This window comes from Pelodiscus sinensis, chromosome 1 (genome assembly GCF_049634645.1).
Source record: "Pelodiscus sinensis isolate JC-2024 chromosome 1, ASM4963464v1, whole genome shotgun sequence".
Classification (NCBI taxonomy): Eukaryota; Metazoa; Chordata; order Testudines; family Trionychidae; genus Pelodiscus; species Pelodiscus sinensis.
The window spans coordinates 128142937-128160989 of record NC_134711.1 but is presented as its reverse complement, the minus strand read 5'-3'; the positions used below and the strand labels follow the sequence as shown (position 1 = coordinate 128160989).

The window sequence follows — 18053 nt, the reverse complement described above, 5'->3', positions numbered from 1 at the left end:
GTCAGAGCAGCCTGCTTCCCTCCTCGCAGAAAGTGGTTCAAATAGACTCAGTGATTCATGTAGTCAAGTTTTTGTAATATATATTTAGATTGCAGTTAGACATCCATGACTGCTCCATGCCCAAGTCAGCTGGGCATGGATTAAAGGGCTATGGAATTGGAGTGCAGAGTTTCAGACTTGGTCTGCAGCCCTGTCTCTGGGACTCTGTCACCTGGCAGGGTCCTATAGCATGGGTTCCGGTCCAAATCCCAACATCTTTGCTGCAATTAAACATCCCCTTAGCTCCAAACCCCAATAGAGTCAGCTGACAGAGGCCAATTCAGGTGTCTTAGTGCAGTGTAAACATACTTTCAGTGTCCGTTTATTCCCCCTTGTCAGGGAGAAGGGGAAAGAAAAAGAGGTCAGATGCCTGGCTTCCTGCTCAGACTTTCCTCTCTAAATTCCTCTATCAAATACCAAAAGGTATTATCTGGCTTCCTTCCTGCAGGCAGCCTCTCCTTCAGGCTCTCCAGCTTGACTTCCAGATGCCCATTGTAGGCTGGCCCTCCATTTGGAACATGCTGCATAGCTGTATGGGCAGGGTGTTCTTGGCCCAGCATTGCTCCTTTACCTCTTTAGTCTTAATGAGAGGTGTTATAAACCCCATCATTGGTTCTCATTGACTTTTTCAGACCGTGAACGATTAAGTGTCACAATACAGACTGTGAGGAAGAAAAATGGCATGTTATGTCCATTTTATTGGTGAAGGAAACTCGGATATGGAGAGGTTAATGACTTGCCCCAAACAACACACCAGGTCGGCCGGCTTCCAGAATAATGGATTACAGGCAGTCCCCGAGTTACGCGGATCCTACTTATGAACGGGGCTTTCTCGCCCCGGAGCTCGCAGGCAGCGAGACCGCCCAGAGCGCAGCGGTCCCGCCACCTCGACCTCCGGGGCGAGAAAAGCTGCTCGGGGTGCCCCTGATCTGCTGGGGACCGTCTCCAGCAGACCAGGGACACCTGGAGCAAAGCCGGGGAGGCGGAGGGGTCCCACGCCTCTGAGGCTTTGCTCTGGCCTCTGAGGCTTTGCTCCCCACCTCTGAGGCTTTGCTCCCGGTGCCTCTGGTCTGCTGGGGACCGTCTCCAGCAGACCAGGGACACCTGGAGCAAAGCCGGGGAGGTGGAGGGGTCCCGCGCCTCTGAGGCTTTGCTCTGGCATAGCCTCAGAGGCGCGGCACCCCGCTGCCGCTTTGCTCCCGGTGCCTCTGGTCTGCTGGGGACCGTCTCCGCGCCCCCCCCCACACACACACAGCAGACCAGGCTTTTGTTGTGGACCCTGGAGTAGAGCAGCTGGGGTGCTGCCGGGTTGGTCCTGCAGGGACCTACCTGGCAGCCCAGCTGTTCTGTCCCAGGCTTGAGATTCAGCCGCTGTTGAAACTGATCAGTGGCTGATTCCAGGAAGCTGGGGGCAGAGCAATTCTGCCTCCAGCTTCCTGTAGTCAGCCCCTGGTCAGTTTCAGCAGCAGCAGCTGAATCTGGAGCCAGTTCTGACTTACATACAAATCCAACTTAAGAACAAACCTATAGTCCCTATCTTGTACGTAACCCGGGGACTGCCTGTATTTAAAAAATAAATTATGTTTTTAACACAGTGCTGTTAAGTGCAGGCGGGTCACTTTTGTGGGATTAAGTGTTTTAAAATAAAACCCCAAAAGAGGAAATAAAGTTAAAATACAAATTTTGTTTCCTAGATGCAAGAACATTAAATGTTAGATTTTGTTGTATATGATAACCTGGATATAGAATAAATGTAAACTATGGTGGGACACTTTAAATATCTTTTGTTGGTTAGTGCTCAAAGAAATCTTGAGTGGTAGTCCATCCCTATGATTGTCTTCATTTTGATTTACATACTCACATGTAGGTAGTAGGTGCTTTAAAATACCATCAGCAATAAAAAGATTGTGAAAATGTCCTTCTTCCTTGTTGGTAGGCCCACTCTGCAAGAACATGATTGTCATCATCCTGACTTTTTAGACATACTACCATTTTATTGTTTTAAAAACAAAACAAAAAAATGTTTTTTGAGACAGCAAAAGGCTTTGTGATACTGATTTGTAAAAGATTTTACCTAGGTGTCATTCTTGTAGACTATGCCTGGGCTCTAAAAATCAGACTAAGTTCTTTCCCTCTCCTGCATTATCACCAATAATAAAGGTGTTGAGCAGGCCGCAACCCCACTTTCTGTTAGTTATAGCCTCAGTGAGATCTACCTATGCATCATATCTACTGCCTTTAATAGACATGCACCTGTATAACTGATTGGAACATGAGATCCCACTACTCTGCCCTGTATACTACTACTATTTATTCTTAGTAATTAGGAAGTGAAATATTAGTTTAGACCTGTGGTCATTATCCAGTCTTCAGCAAAGGCTGGTACTCGATTCTTTTAAGAAAAATGTTAAAACTGTTCTAATGAAAAATTTTGGAATAATTACTCTTCCTCTACCCTGTAAGATGCCACACTCTAATCTTTCATACTTTCTTCATGTGAAAAATTTGTCTGTGATTCTGAACTCTTTCTGATGTTCCTACATTATTGTTGAGATAGGTTGACCTGAACAAAAGTAAATTTATTCCTGGACAGGTTTTACATTTAGTTAAGTAATGAATGGGATTATAGTATTTTTTTTCATTATTTTTCCCTATTCTTTAAACTTCCTAACACTTGATTTACCTATATGAGCATGACTATATATTGAGTCCAGACCAATGTATGTGAGGGTAGTTGAAGTCAGCCATTTTTATTGCCTTATTAGCTTTAAATTGGCTCTCTGATCACTCTCAATCGTGCATACCGAATATATTCTTCCTTCTCTGAAATATCATAATATAAGACTCGTAGAATATTCATATTCCCAATTCATATTGAATTGGGATTTGTGCTCATACTTTACGGTCCCCTCCACTCAAGTGTGATGTTTTCATAAAATTTCTAAGATGCGGTTATTCTCTTTCACCTCTAAACCTAATTTATTTTTCCTGTACCGTTTAGGCCCATGCAATACAATTCCTCCTTAGATGTCAGTCTGCCGTATTATACAAAAGTATGGATGACATTTCTCTTCTATTACTAGGGATCCTTATTTGTCTGTTTTAAACTAATTTGTATATACAGACTTACAAATTATAGTTACAAAACAAATCTACATGTAAACACTTGCTGGCATGTTTTAGATTGTGCTTACAACCCTGTTCATCCTTCATTTCAACTGTAATTGTCTTATTCTTTACTGCCAAATGTTGTTTGTTTTGTATTACTGAGATTACCGAGATCAGGGACTGAGAACCAGAGATGTTAAATTTTGATTAGTCAACTAATTGAGTAGTCGATGGAATTTCCATCGCGATAAAGGGGGCACTCGCTATCCTGCCCTGCCTCTCCATCTGAAATGTACAAGAGCTGCAAGCTGCTCTTGTACATTTCAAAGAGAGAGGCGCAGCAGTAGGGATGCCTCTGCCTCCCCTGCCCCCCTGCGTAGATGGTGCTGGGGAAAACTTGCTTTTAAGCCAGCTCCCCAACCCAGCTCCCCACAGCACTAGCTCCTGCTCCCCCCTTGCTGCCTTTCTCTGATAAAGGCAGCAAAGTTGTGTGTCGGGGGGAGGGGGGGGAAGAACAACTAATCGAGTGACTGCTCAACTATCTGATAAGCTTACATCCCTATGGGGAACCTCAGGCCCGGGGAGAGGACGCAGTCCCTGGCTTGCCTAGATCTGGCCTCCAAGGCTCAGGGTCCCCTCTAGCCCCTGCCAGGTTCTGGTGTGGAAGAGAAATGTGGGGAGTGTCTTGCTTTTTCTCAGATGTGGGTCCTGTGAGTGAGGTTTTGTTTGTTGGGGCGTTTTTTTGCTTCTCACTTGACTGATTTTTTCTGTGGGTCAGTAGCCCCCGACCCAAAACAAGTTCCTTACCCCTGCCCTAGATGATGTCATTGTTGGTTGTCAGGCTATTTGTATGCAAAAGCTGTTTCCCTTTTCCTCTACCCCCTTTACTTGGGTACCTGGTCTGAGTCACTCCCAGCAATAACACAATCTATTGTTTCTGAAATCAGAATTTATCACCAAATAGTAATGGGGGTGTTACAGGTGCTGGATCTGAGGCATTGCTTAATTGATACATTGGGAAAAGCTGTCTGATGGGAAATGGGTGAGTTGATGCAATATCTGCAGTAACAGAACAGAATGTTTGTCTTTGGTAATAGAAAAGAAAATGTAGAAAAGATCTGGGTTTTTTTGCTAATATCCTTGTTATTCATTTGAGGTGTTTCTGTTTGCAGAACTTATGGTTTCTCTCAACACCTAACATGGGAAGAACAATATTAGATTGTCAATAGAATTATTACAAATTTGCCACCTTTACGTTACACCACACACATAAATATATTAGTTTTGCATGCTATTTTTTATCTACATTGGGAATGTTAAGAAGTGGGTAATTCATTAATTGTATAGTCAACAACATTTTTATCGACTACACAATTAATCGGTAAGGGATAGCAGTGAAAGCACTAGTCCTGGCTTGTGCCAGGTCCCAGCATATCCCCCTACTGCGGCTCTGCAATATTAAGGGACTAGGGAGCCAGCATGCAAGGACTCTGGCTCAGTCCCGACTCACGCCAGGTCCCAGCATAACCTCCCACTACAGCTCTGCAATATTAAGGAACTCCTTAATATTGTAGCGCTGCAGTGGGGGAGGGTGTGTGTGTGTGTTGGGACCTGGCACATACCAGTTCCCTGGTCCCCTACAAATGGGACCTGGCGCAAGCTGGGATTGAGCCAGCATCGTGTGCCGGCTCCTCAGTCACTTAAAAATGCAGAGCTGCAGCAGGGGAGGGGTAGATGTGTCTAATCCAGAGCACTAACTGATAAGCTCCTGCTTATTGGTTAATCGTTTAGTCGACTACACTCTTATATCCCTAATATACATGTATACACCCCATATTATACCAACTTATACCTCCCTCAACAATGAAAATCTCTGTGAATTAGAGAGGCACACTTTGTAGTTTATGTAAAATGGGCACATTTACACAACGGAGGCTCTTTGGATTCTTTCAGTCACTCCCCATGAACTCCTGGTGTGCCACCTTCCTTGCACCCCTCTATTTTTCTGATGCCCCCATCCTCCCTATGGCATGGGCTCTGTATGCTCTCCATGTCATTTTCTCCACTATACCAGGGTTCCCCAATTTCCCCTCCATGCTAGGAGCTCTTTGTTGGCTCCCATTTCCCCCCTTACTGCCACTATTTTTATTTATATTCTTTCTGTGTGGGTATCGACATTATAAACTGTGTTGAGAGGAAGGGCAGAGCTGAGATGGGTGTGTTACTCTGGAAAGTGGTAATGGCTGCCATCTACTGGTTCTTTGATCTATAGACAATTACAGAGGTGGTTGGAGTTAGTCAGTTTGCTAACCAGATGCCAGGGGCTTTGTGTGTCCCCTGGTTTTCTTTTCCTCTCTTCTGAATTTCACCCAAATCAACAGGGTTGTGCCCATTGATTCTTAGAACATTCCCTGACATTTTGGAATTTATCAGATGTAGCATTACAAAATTATCATGCTCTGAAATGCCTTCAAGTTGATTTACTACAAGGGAGTGAGGTAATATCTTTGGAAGGTGGCCCAATAAAAGACATTACCTCATCCCCATGGTGTCTCTAATATCCTGGGACCGACACAGATAGAACTACACTGTATACATCAAATTGAGTTTAAGGCCATACAAACCTGGCCAGGTATGAGTTTAAGAATGGTTATATTGGGTCAGACCAGCGATATGTCCAGCTCAGTATGCTGTCTGTGATAGCGTCAATGTTTGCGGAGGCGTGTGTAGCATTTCAGTTATTTAGAATGGGGGGGGGGGGGTTGGTTTTGCTTTTTTGGGTGGGAGAGCATTTTTGAGGAACAATGTGATATGAAAGGTTATTGGGATTTCTTATTCTTTTTATTTTTAAAGGTGTTCTTCTTACAGCAACAAGAAGACTCTCTCTCTTTTTTTTTTAAATTTCATGAAGTGATCACAATACATAGCATTAAAATCATTGCCCTTTCTTCAGAAATAATTAAAAGCCTCCCAAAATCAGGCAAACTGAACCAAACACCAAGAATATGTTGGTCATGTCTTGAAACAATGCTAACGGGTGACAGCACTAAGATGCCTCCCCTCCTCCACATAACTCTATTAGTTGACCATCGTAATAATTCGCCAGCCTTTCCTCCTGTTTTGATGGGAACTGAATAGAAATTTAGGGTGTGTTTGAACAGAGGGATGTGGATTAGGCACATCGCTATTGCAAATGAAGCAGGGATTTAAATATCCCGCACTTCATATGAATACAAATGGCCGCTGCTTATTGCCGCAGCGGCACTTTGCCGGCAAAAAGTGGCAGTCTAGATGGGTATCGGTCGACAAGGAAAGCCTTTTCCAACCGATTTTGTAAACCTTGTTGCACGAGGCATAAGGGATCAGTTGGAAAAGGCTTTCCTTGTCGACCAATCCCTGTCTAGACTGCTGCTTTATGTCGGCAAAGTGCCGCGTCGGCAAAAAGCGGCAGCCATTTCTATTCATGTGAAGCGTGGGATATTTAAATCCCCACTTCATTTGCAATAGCGATGTGCCTAATCTACATCCCTCTGTCGGCAGAGGGGTGTAGTTTAGACACACCCTTACTGATGAAACAGCCACAGTGTTTTGATTAGATTGAGACTACCAGTGAAATGTCAGCAAGTGCTGCTGGAAGTAGAATGTCTTTGCATCTGCCCACTTGTATCACTTGGTTGTTGGTATTTAGAAATTAATTAAATCTAGAATATTTGGCAGAAATTGAGAGACTGAACAAATTGCTCTGGTGCAGAATTCTGCAGTTATTTTGTTTCAGGTGGATACAATACTATGAGATATTACATTGAATATATTATTCACATTGTGTTCAGTTACCAGCATCTTAAAATATGGTAGCAGATTGTTTTGTTTGTTTTTTGGAGTTCTGCACTGATACTGTTTTGTTCAACCTTTTCCCAGAGAGAAGACAATTTGAATTTCTTGTGTGGTTCCCTCCTCCCCTCCCCCACCCATCCCCGCTTTCTGTTGAACTGGTTGCTCTTTCAGTAAAGGTAGTGTTTGTGGTTAAGCCACATCTGTTTCCTGTTGTAGTCTGTATTCTCACTGTGGTCTGAAGTATTTAGAATGGCCTCAGAATGTGAAACCCACACCACACTGTGGTTAAAGCAACACAAACCACTGGAGACACTAGTTCATATTAGAAGATAAGTTTTTTAACCAGGGATTCAGACGACTTGGTTATCAGTTTGGCCGAATAATCCAATTTGGAATCCCACAGTGGAGTACACATATAAGGAAGCCGTGTTGACCTTCTCTGTAGTTTAGACATGGGCTTAGTGTCTTACAGTTAGATTAAGCTACAGGGTAAAACTTCGTACTCTGGATACCAGGCTATGCCCAGAACTCTGGGCTTCAAACTTCACCTAGTGTTCACGGTCCTTCCCCATCAATTCTGACTATCAGTGCTGCCTGGGAGAAGCTCATATCACTTCTTGGTGAAGGATTTGCCAGTCTTTTTACCAGCAGTACCTGAGAAGGGTGGGCATTTTATCTTGGCAGATATCTCATGGAGAAGGCAATGAGACCCCAGTTGGAATCTTTCATACATTGGCTTGAATCAGCAAGTAGAGTGCCTCCTCCTGCAAAGTCTGACTCCAATCCTGGGCAACCCACCCCCACAGACCTCACAGCAAGGCATAGATGGGAAGTTAGGAAGCTCACTCAAGCGTGGGAATAAGTCTTCCTCTAAGTCCATTTTAAAGAAATCACGTGAACCTGTAAGCAAATCCACTGGCTTAGTCCATAAGTCCCAAAGGCAAGACACAGCCCAGAAAACAAAAGCTTTAGAGTAGACCATGCTCCGTCAACACCATCATCCTCTTCAAGTCAATATTTATCCCCTAGGTGTGAAGTCTCTGCCCTCGGCCAGGGGCACAGGTACCTAGAAGGACCCACCAGCTGTTCAGAAGCAAGATCTGTCTTCCTGTATTCTGAAGAAGGCAGTCTCTGGAACTGGTACATCAAGGTCACCCTATCTGCAGCCCAACTTCTGGTGATACAGAAGGAACCCACAGACTCCCCAACAAGAGAGAGATTGGCTTCCCAGGACAACAAGTAGTGCACAACCTTATTGCTTCAGAGGTGCCCTAGATTACCACTTGCAGAATGATTCTGTCCCCCTTTCCTGATCAGAGCAGCTCAGCTGTGCCTTCCCTCCACCTACACTTCTGCCATGAATACTACACAAGATCCAGGAGGACAGGGCAACAGTCAAACTTATTGCCCCTTTATACTCCAGACTGTTCTGGTTCCTCAACCTCCTGTGCATGTTGTTTTGGTCTTTCAGTTACTTTTCCAGTATTTCCCAAGCTCCAGATCCAGTACACTAGCAAGATCAGACATCCCAGTCCACGACCGTTCCACCTCAGGACATGGTATTTGGATGGGCATCATCCCTAGAATGTACATTCACCTCAGTCCTGTGAGACATCCTCCCCAGTAGCAGGAAGGACTTGACTAGGAAATGTAACCCAGCTAAATGGAAACACTTCTCATTCTAGGCACAACAAAGAGGTGTTCTACCAGAAACTCTGGATGTTCCATTCATCCTAGACCATATCCTGACTTTAAAGACATCAGCTCTCTCTCTCTCTCTCTCTCTCTCTCTCTCGGAGGTCTACTTGACAGCGATCAGGACATTCCATTAGCCTACCAAGGACTACTCTATTTTTACTCCCCCACTAGCCAGTCGGTTCCAACTTCCGGAAAGGCCTGATAAGAACTTTCCCACCTCCTCAAAAGATTGCACCCCAACTGGACTTGAATCTTGTTCTTCCGATACTGATAAGTGCCCTCTTTAAGCCTTTAGCTACTTGGGTCATGTCCCTCTGTAACCCACACACCTAGTGGGTGTGGTTCGCTGTGCCATGTAGTGGCACATAGACCACGTACAGCAAGAGATAAGAATGAGTGAGCTGTATAGCCTAAGCTGAGTGCCAGCTGGCTTTATAGCTCAAGCTGTAGAGGCTCCAGAAATCCCAGGTTCAAACCTTCATTAAAGTCACCTTTCTTGTAATATATCAGCGAGGAGGGTCAGCGAACTCAGAGCAATAATGGCAGACCTTTCATATCCTGTGTTCCATAAAGATAGTTTCTTTAAACTTATACCACAAATTTATCTCTAAAGTAATAATGGAATTTCACCGTAACCAATCCATTCACTTACATATATTCGTCCCAAAATTGTATATGTCTCCAGGATGTCTTTTATCTGAAGAGAACAAAACCAATCAGGAAGTCACCAAGATTATTTGTCGCTAGTGTAGAAAGAGTCAGAGGATATGTCATTTCCATCCAGAGAATTTCCAAATGGTTCACTGGCTGCATTCTCCTCTATCAGCCCTTGAACCTCCCTCTCCAATGGAGAGCTCCCTGCACTAAAGCTTAAGCAACCATGTTCCCCTCCTGGATATCTGTAAACTGACCACATGGAGCTCCCGCCACACAATTACCAGACATTGCCCCCTAGTACAGGACTCAGCTGATGATGTGTGCTTTGGTATGGCAATTCTTCATTCACCCATACCATCCTCATCCTCATCCTCACAAAACCCTCCCCCTACTTAGGGCTACTTGTCAACCTCCACAGTGGACTACAGTAGGGACAGTCACTCGAGGAAGAGGGGTGGGTACTTGCCTGTAACTAGAGGTTCTTTGAGAGGTGTGGTCCCTAGCTGCATTCCAATACCCATCCTCCCTGATTCACAGTAGAAAAAGAATTTTATTGCTTCCATCAGCACATGCAGCGAGACAGGCCATGTATGAAGACCCAACTGGCACAACTTGTGGATTCTCTGACTCTCTGTGCATGGTGCACATGCATAACCCAGCCTGGAATGAAGACATGGATCCCACATGTCAAAAAACCTCCAGTTGCAGGTAAATAATCTCCTTGTACTACCCTGCAAACCAGAAAGTCATGAAAGGCTGGTTTATGGTTTCTTTTATCATTTCCTCCCTGCTCCTTTCCCCCACCTTCCTTTCATGGAGGCAAGTAGACTGTTGCTTGCTGATTTTGTAGCATAGCTTTACCATTTAAAGCTTAAGTGAGCTTCTTGTAAGTTTACAGTGGATATTTACAGTAATCTTTTGCTAGCTGTTCCTATGACACTGTCTCTGACACCACTATTGTATCCTGAGATACAATATCCTAGGAAGAACTGGAATTCCTAACAAATAAATACAACTATGATATCATTGGTATTACAGAAACCTGGTGGGATGGGACGCACGATTGGAATGTTGGTATGGAAGGGTACGGCTTGCTCAGGAAGGACAGACAGGGGAAAAAAGGGAGGAGGGGTTGCCTTGTATATTAAAAATGTACACACTTGGACTGAAGTGGAGATGAACGTAGGCGATAGCTGTGTAGAGAGCCTCTGTGTTAAGCTAAAAGGGGTAAAAAATGAGGGTGATGTCATGCTAGGAGTCTACTACAGGCCACCTAGCCAGGTGGAAGAGGTGGATGAGGCCTTTTTTAAACAATTAACAAAACTATCCAAAGCCCAAGATTTGGTGGTGATGGGGGACTTCAACTATCCAGACATATGTTGGGAAACTAACACAGCGGGGCACAGGCTATCCAATAAGTTTCTCGACTGCATTGGAGACAACTTTCTGTTTCAGAAGGTTGAAAAAGCTACCAGAGGAGAAGCTGTTCTGGATTTGATTTTAACAAATAGGGAGGAACTAGTTGAGAACTTGAAAGTAGAAGACAGTATGGGGGACAGTGATCATGAAATAATAGAGTTCATGATCTTAAGGAAAGGTAGAAGGGAGACCAGCACAATTGAGGTAATCGATTTCAGGAAGGCAGATTTTGATAAGCTCAGAGAACTTGTAGGTAAGGTCCCATGGGAAGCAAGACTGAAGGGAAAAACAACTGAGGAGAGTTGGAAGTATTTCAAAGGGACGTTGTTAAGGGCCCAAAAGCAAACAATTCCGCTGTGTAGGAAAGATAGAAAATACGGCAAAAGACCAGCTTGGCTTAACAAGGAGATCTTGCATGATCTCAAAATAAAAAAGGAGTCCTATAAAAAATGGAAACTAGGACAAATAACAAAGGATGAATATAGGCAAGCAACACGGGAATGCAGGGGCAAGATTAGAAAGGCAAAGGCACAAAATGAGATCAAACTAGCTACAGGCATAAAGGGAAACAAGAAGACCTTTTATAAATACATTAGAAGCAAGAGGAAGACCAAGGACAGGGTAGGCCCACTGCTCAGTGAGGAGGGAGAAGCAGTAACAGGAAACTTGGAAATGGCGGAGATGCTCAATGACTTCTTTGTTTCGGTCTTCACCGAGAAGTCTGGAGGTGTGCCTAACGTAGTGAATACAAGCAGAGAGAGGGTAAGTTTAGAAGATAGGATACACAAAGAACAAGTTAAAAATCACTTAGGAAAGTTAGATGTCAGCAAGTCACCAGGTCCTGATGAAATGCATCCCAGGATACTCAAGGAGCTGATAGAGGAGGTATCTGAGCCTTTAGCTATGATCTCTGAAAAATCATGGCAGACAGGAGAGATTCCAGAAGACTGGAAAAGGGCAAATATTGTGCCCATCTATAAAAAGGGGAATAAGAACAACCCAGGAAACTACAGACCGGTCAGTTTAACGTCTGTCCCAGGGAAGATAATGGAGCAGGTAATTAAGGAAATCATATGCAAACACTTGGAAGGTAATAAAGTGATAGGGAATAGCCAGCATGGGTTTGTGAAGAACAAGTCATGCCAAACTAATCTGATAGCTTTCTTTGATAGGATAACGAGGCTTGTGGATAAGGGAGAAGCGGTGGATGTCATATACCTAGACTTTAGTAAGGCATTTGATACGGTCTCGCATGATATTCTTATTGATAAATTAGGCAAATATAACTTAGATAGGGCCACGATAAGGTGGGTGCATAATTGGCTGGATAACCGTAGTCAGAGAGTTGTTAACGGTTCTAAATCCTGCTGGAAAGGGATAACAAGTGGAGTTCCTCAAGGGTCTGTTTTGGGACCCGTACTGTTCAATATCTTCATCAATGATGTAGATATTGGGATAGAGAGTACTCTTATTAAGTTTGCAGATGATACCAAACTGGGTGGGGTTGCAACTTCTTTGGAGGATAGGGACATAATTCAAAATGACCTTAGCAAGTTAGAGAAATGGTCAGAGGTAAACAGGATGAAGTTTAATAAAGAGAAATGCAAAGTGCTCCACTTAGGAAGGAACAATCAGTTCCATACATACAAGATGGGAAGCGACTGTCTAGGAAGGAGCATGGCGGAAAGGGATCTAGGGGTCATAGTGGACCACAAGTTGAATATGAGTCAACAGTGTGATGCTGCTGCAAAAAAAGCAAATATGATTCTAGGTTATATCAACAGGTGTGTTGTAAGCAAAACTCGTGAAGTCATTCTGCCGCTCTACTCTGCACTAGTTAGGCCTCAGCTGGAGTACTGTGTCCAGTTCTGGGCGCCACATTTCAAGAAAGATGTGGAGAAATTGGAAAGGGTACAGAGAAGAGCGACAAGAATGATTAAAGGTCTAGAGAACATGACCTATGAAGCAAGGCTTCATGAACTGGGCTTGTTTAGTTTGGAAAAAAGAAGATTAAGGGGGGACATGATAGCGGTTTTCAAATATCTAAAAGGGTGTCACAAGGAGGAAGGAGAAAATTTGTTCCTCTTGGTTTTTGAGGACAGGACAAGGAGTAATGGGCTTAAAGTGCAGCAAGGGAGGTTTAGATTGGACATTAGGAAAAAATTCCTAACTGTCAGGGTGGTCAAATATTGGAATAAATTGCCAAGGGAGGTGGTGGAATCTCCCTCTCTGGAGATATTTAAGAACAGGTTAGATAGACATCTGTCAGGGATGGTGTAGACAGAGCTTGGTCCTGCCTTGAGGGCGGGGGGCTGGACTCGATGACCTCTCGAGGTCCTTTCCAGTCCTATGATTCTATGATGCTATATTGCAAGTACAGGGCGAAAGTGTGGTAGCTTAACTAATGCAGTGTGGTGGTTACTTTGATAAAGGGGGACATTTTAATGATGACTATTGTTTATTTTATTTGGTCATTTCCACCAAAATCTGTTTGTCTAGGAATGCCCCAAGCTGGCTGTTCTGCTTAGCAAGCACTAATTATTGTGAATTAATTAGTTACAGACAAGTGGTTTATCTTTATGGCTTGGGAGGCAAAAAGTGAAGTCAGCACAGAGAATTAGAACTGTGAAAGTCAGCAAGATGCTGATAAGATAAAATGTGGATGATGAGTTTTACTTAAGGGTGAAGATATTTTGTAAAGGCATGGGGGCAGTTCTGCCTTCTTCCTAGAGAAGCTTGAAGGGGTGGAGAGGCTGGGGGCTTGAGTCAATAAAGGGTGTTAGTCTCAGCTTGCTTTACAGACAATTTTAGAGTGGTTTCATGGTTCTTCAGTTAAGCATCACTCCTTTGTTCAGGCACCTCATTTGTCAAAAAAGAATGTGGAGAGCCATGCATCTAGAAAAAATGGGGAAAGTCAACAGCTGTCGAAAGTTTCTGAAGTAGAATAACAGCACAGTTTTGGAAAGGAAGTCTAGAAATTAAATAGTCTGTAATGAGAAGAGAAGCATTTGGATTTGGTTATTGGTGTTAAAAAGCGTAATGTGTAGACCTAGGTTGGTGAATGTACCTTAATATAAAAATAGGTTTGGAGAAGTGTGCTTATTGTACTTTCAAAAGAATCTTACTGCATGTAGCAATATACATATGATGAAGTAAAATTTAATGTGTATTGTGTGTGTGCATGTGTAAATATACAGCGCTTGCAAATGGGCTAAAACTTTTTGATATGACCATTTCATGGAGTAATTTTGAATTTTATATCTAAGGCACATTTAGAGCCCATTCAATCCAAGCCAGCATACACACAAAGCTTCTATTGTTTTCAGAAGGATTTCTGTCCGTGGAGGGAAGTCTCACAGGATTGGGTTTGCAATGTGAGGAGGGGAAAATTGAGCAATAACAGACAGTTTTGCGACATAATCACTTAGTTGCTTTTTTTTAATCAAAAGTTTGGTATGGTGGAATTCCTTATATTTTTTTTCCAGTGTCTACTTTACTAAAGTATTTGGGGAAAAAAAAGAAATCACTTTTTTTTTTAATAGCATAATGCAGAGCCTACTAGGTAAGAGAGAGCCTGGAGTTTGTTTTCTTCTTGCTTATACCCCCTTGCCCCTCAGGATTGCGAGTTGGAGGAGTGCTCTAGGGCAGTGTTTCTCAATCAGTGGTATGCATACCCTTAGAGGTGCGCGAGAGAAGTCTAGAGAGTACCTCAACACAAGTGAAATTTGGCAAAAAATGTCCTGGATTTTGCCCTGCAAAGGGAATCAGGGAAGGGGCAGCAGCATGTACCTGTCAAATTGAACGTTCGGAGCCACATACTCGGATGTTAACAGCTGATCTGCACACATGCCTAGTAGGAAAAGCATGTGGCTGCAGCAGCTACAGTGAGATCCAGGGCAGTTCCAAGTTGGGGGGGCTTTTGGGCAGGGAGAAAAAAAATCACTTCCATGGCCACCTCTCCTAGTTTGTTGCCTCTCCAGCAGCCTCCTCAGGGTGCTCTAGCAGGGAGGGCAGCTGAACCTGGAGACGCGCAACCTCCCTCCCATTCCCACCAGCAGCTCAGCACAACGCATCCCCATTTCCCCTTCCCTGTGGTACTGCGGAGAGGAGCTAAAAGGTGGTGAAGCAGCATAATAAGCTTTGCTCCAAAGGACCCTATTGCATCAGTGGCATAGCTGGGGGGGGAGCAGCATTTGTCCCAAGGTGCCACTCTAGGGGGGGTGCCAGGCTGGGGTGGGAGCTCACAGCTCTACCTGGCGAGCCCGGCGCTGCTGGGTCACTTGCTCCCTGCAGACAAGCTGCCAAGGCAGGGTCGAGCAGTGGGAGCGGGTACTTCAAAGGACGGTGCCTGGCTCTGGGGGAGGGGAGGGGAGGGGCATTGGGTTAGAGCAGAGGGGCTGAGGGTGCCTGGCTCTGTGGGTACTTAAATTTTTTTTGAAAGGGGTATTTTATAATAAAAAAAAAAGGTTGAGAAACACTGCTCTAGAGGCAGGCTGCTCAACCCCTATGCAAGGAAGTTCTACTAACCACAAAACAGTGCTGCTTCCCCCTCCCCAATGCGGTGGTGTTGACTGACCCCTGAAGCTTATCTTTGCACAGATCTTTAGAGTGAGTCATGGAGAGAATGGGAAACCCTCTGGGTTCTTCCAGGAGTGCACAATACTTATTTAAAACAATACCTGTATCATGTGATTCAAAAGTTTCTGCTCCAGTGCTCCAAAATAAGGAGGTTGGGTAACACTGAAGGTTCTACGGGGGGAGGGGGGAAGTTTGATGATTTTTGAGGCGTTGCAGAAATGAGAACACTATCATAAAGTTTTTTCAAAGCATTATAGTTTCTACAAAAGTTATGCAATATTTTGGTATACAAGTAAAAGTCTTTCTGATAATGTTTGTTGAAAATAAATGGAAATATATTTAAAGTGAATGCAGTGTGTTATACCAGTGATTTCTCTTTGCACACAATTCAGTATTCATATTAAATCCCAATATTGGATAGTTCTGGAGTATGAATGTTGTAACATGATTGTCATAGTGGCATGGAAATACATCTTTTAAAATAATAGTGTCTGTTCACCACAATCACTTTATATTTACTAATAATGTTTAGCACTTACACAATGCTTTAACATGGTCAAGGACCGTACAAAGGTTTTATTAATACTAGTTCCAACACCCCTTTGAGGAAAGTGAGTATGACCCAGTTTTAGCAACAGGGAAATTAAGCTAGAGAACTTAAATATCAGTAACTTACATTACTCTTATTGGGAAGCTTCCGGGGGTAGCTGAGTTGTCTGTACAGAAGTACATTACTGTATACAGTATTACTCTTATTGTTCAGAAGATATTAAATTTAGTGGCAAAGAATACAAAAATAGTTTGTTGTCCTAAATGATGTATGCTGTTCATTGTCCCTGACCCTCTAGTTTGCAGAACCTACTGTATGAAATATTATCATCCATCCTGAGCTGGATTAAGCTGCCACAGGAGGGTGTGTTAACTGACCCATAGGCTGTAGCAGGACTTCCTGACATTCTAAACTTGTATTTGTCCTCCAGACTACACTGCCCTTCCTGTTGAAAACTAAAAGCAATAACAAGAAAGGAGATCAGAGATCTATTGGAATTCTTTGCAGCTATCTGTAAGCATGTGGATAAGGGTGATCCAAGCAATATAGTGTACGTGGACTTTCAGCAAGCATTTGACAAGATCGCTCATGAAAGGGTTTTAAAGAAACTAAATTCAGCTGTATGGAGAGGAAATCCATCTACATGTTTTGTTAGTCTTTAAGGTGCTACTAGACTATTTGTTGTTTTTTAAGTTTTTCCTAAATATTCATGTTTTGGGAGGGGATGGTCTTCTAATGGGTCAGAAACTGGTTTAAAAGATAGGAGGCAAAGGGTTGGAATAAATGGTCTGTTTTCACAACAGAGAGAGGTAAACATCCGAGTTCTTCAAGGATGTGTACTGGCACGGCACCTGTGCTGCTCAACACATTCTTTAGTGATCTGGGAAAAGGGAGTGAAAACTGAAGAGGCAGAGTTTGCAAATGATAAAAAAAAATTATTCAAGATCGTTAAATGCAAAGTAGATTTCAAAGAGTTATAGGGGAAATTTCACAAAACAGAGTGGGTAAAAAAGCCAAACACCTCAGCATAAGTAATTCCACAGTAATGTAAATCTGGAAAAATAGTGTTCTAACTGCACATGTGTAATGATGGGTTTTGTGTTACCATACAAAAAGGATCTTGGATTCACCATCAATAGCTCTCTGAAAATTTCAGTTCAATATGTAGCAGCAGTCAAAAAGTCTAACTGAATGTGAAGAACTATTTGGGGGGGGGGGGAGGGAGGTAGAAAATAAGATGGAAAATACCATAATGTCATTGTATAAATCCATGGTGCCCCCATATCTTGAATACTGTGTCCAGTTCTAGTTGGCCCATCTCTAAAAGGTATAATGGAACTGGGAAAAGGTTCAGAAAAGGTAGATAATCAGGGCATGAAATGGCTTCCTAACAAGGAGGAACTAAAAGATTAGGGCTAAGAAGCTATGTTTCAGGGCAGTGGTCCCTGGACTGTGAGGTGTACCCCCTAAGGCTAAATGGAGAAATGTCTAGTGAGGCACATAGGGCCCCTGGCCAACTGTCAAAGGAGGGTGAGGAGAGAGCGCCACCCAGCCCTGATCTGCCCCCATCTCCACTGTGGCCTGGCTCCTGCTCTGGCTGCAGCCCTGTTCCTGGCTGCAGCTCTGCTCTTGGCCCTCATCCTAGCCATGACTCGGCTTCCAGCTCGGAAAGGGGATTGATGCTGACACTAGGGATATTAAATATTGGTTAATTGAATAGTCGGTTAACCTCATGAATTCTTATCAGTTAGTCGACTATTCTATAGTCCCCCAGCAGCCCCTGTCCGGGGGGAGAGGGACTGAGCTCCCAGAGCCGGCACTAGCTGGAACTGAGCCGGGCTCCCTGCCCACCTGGTTCCTAATACACTTTAAATGCAGAGCCACAGGGGGGTAGGTCCAGGACCCAGTGCAAGCCGGAACTGAGCTGGGCTGCTGGCCAGCCTGATAAAAACTGTACTGGCAAGGGGTTGGGGGTTGTGGGGGAATGTGTGTAGTCTATAGCATTAACCTATAAGCTTTTGCTTATCTGTTAATTAACTATACTATTATATCCCTAGCTGATACACTCCTTTATTGGTAAAGACAGGGGATTCAAGGGGAAAAGTTTGGGCATCGCTGTGATAGAGGCTTGTGAAATCATGAATGGTGTGGAAAAAGCAAATAAAGTGTT

General features: G+C 43.6%; 1 protein-coding gene across 2 annotated transcripts in view; it reads left to right on the top strand.

Annotated features, from left to right (window-relative positions):
- LRP6 (LDL receptor related protein 6) overlaps positions 1-18053 on the top strand; it is a 198653-nt gene that overhangs the window by 126605 nt on the left and 53995 nt on the right. The gene's annotated exons all lie outside the window — the stretch shown is intronic.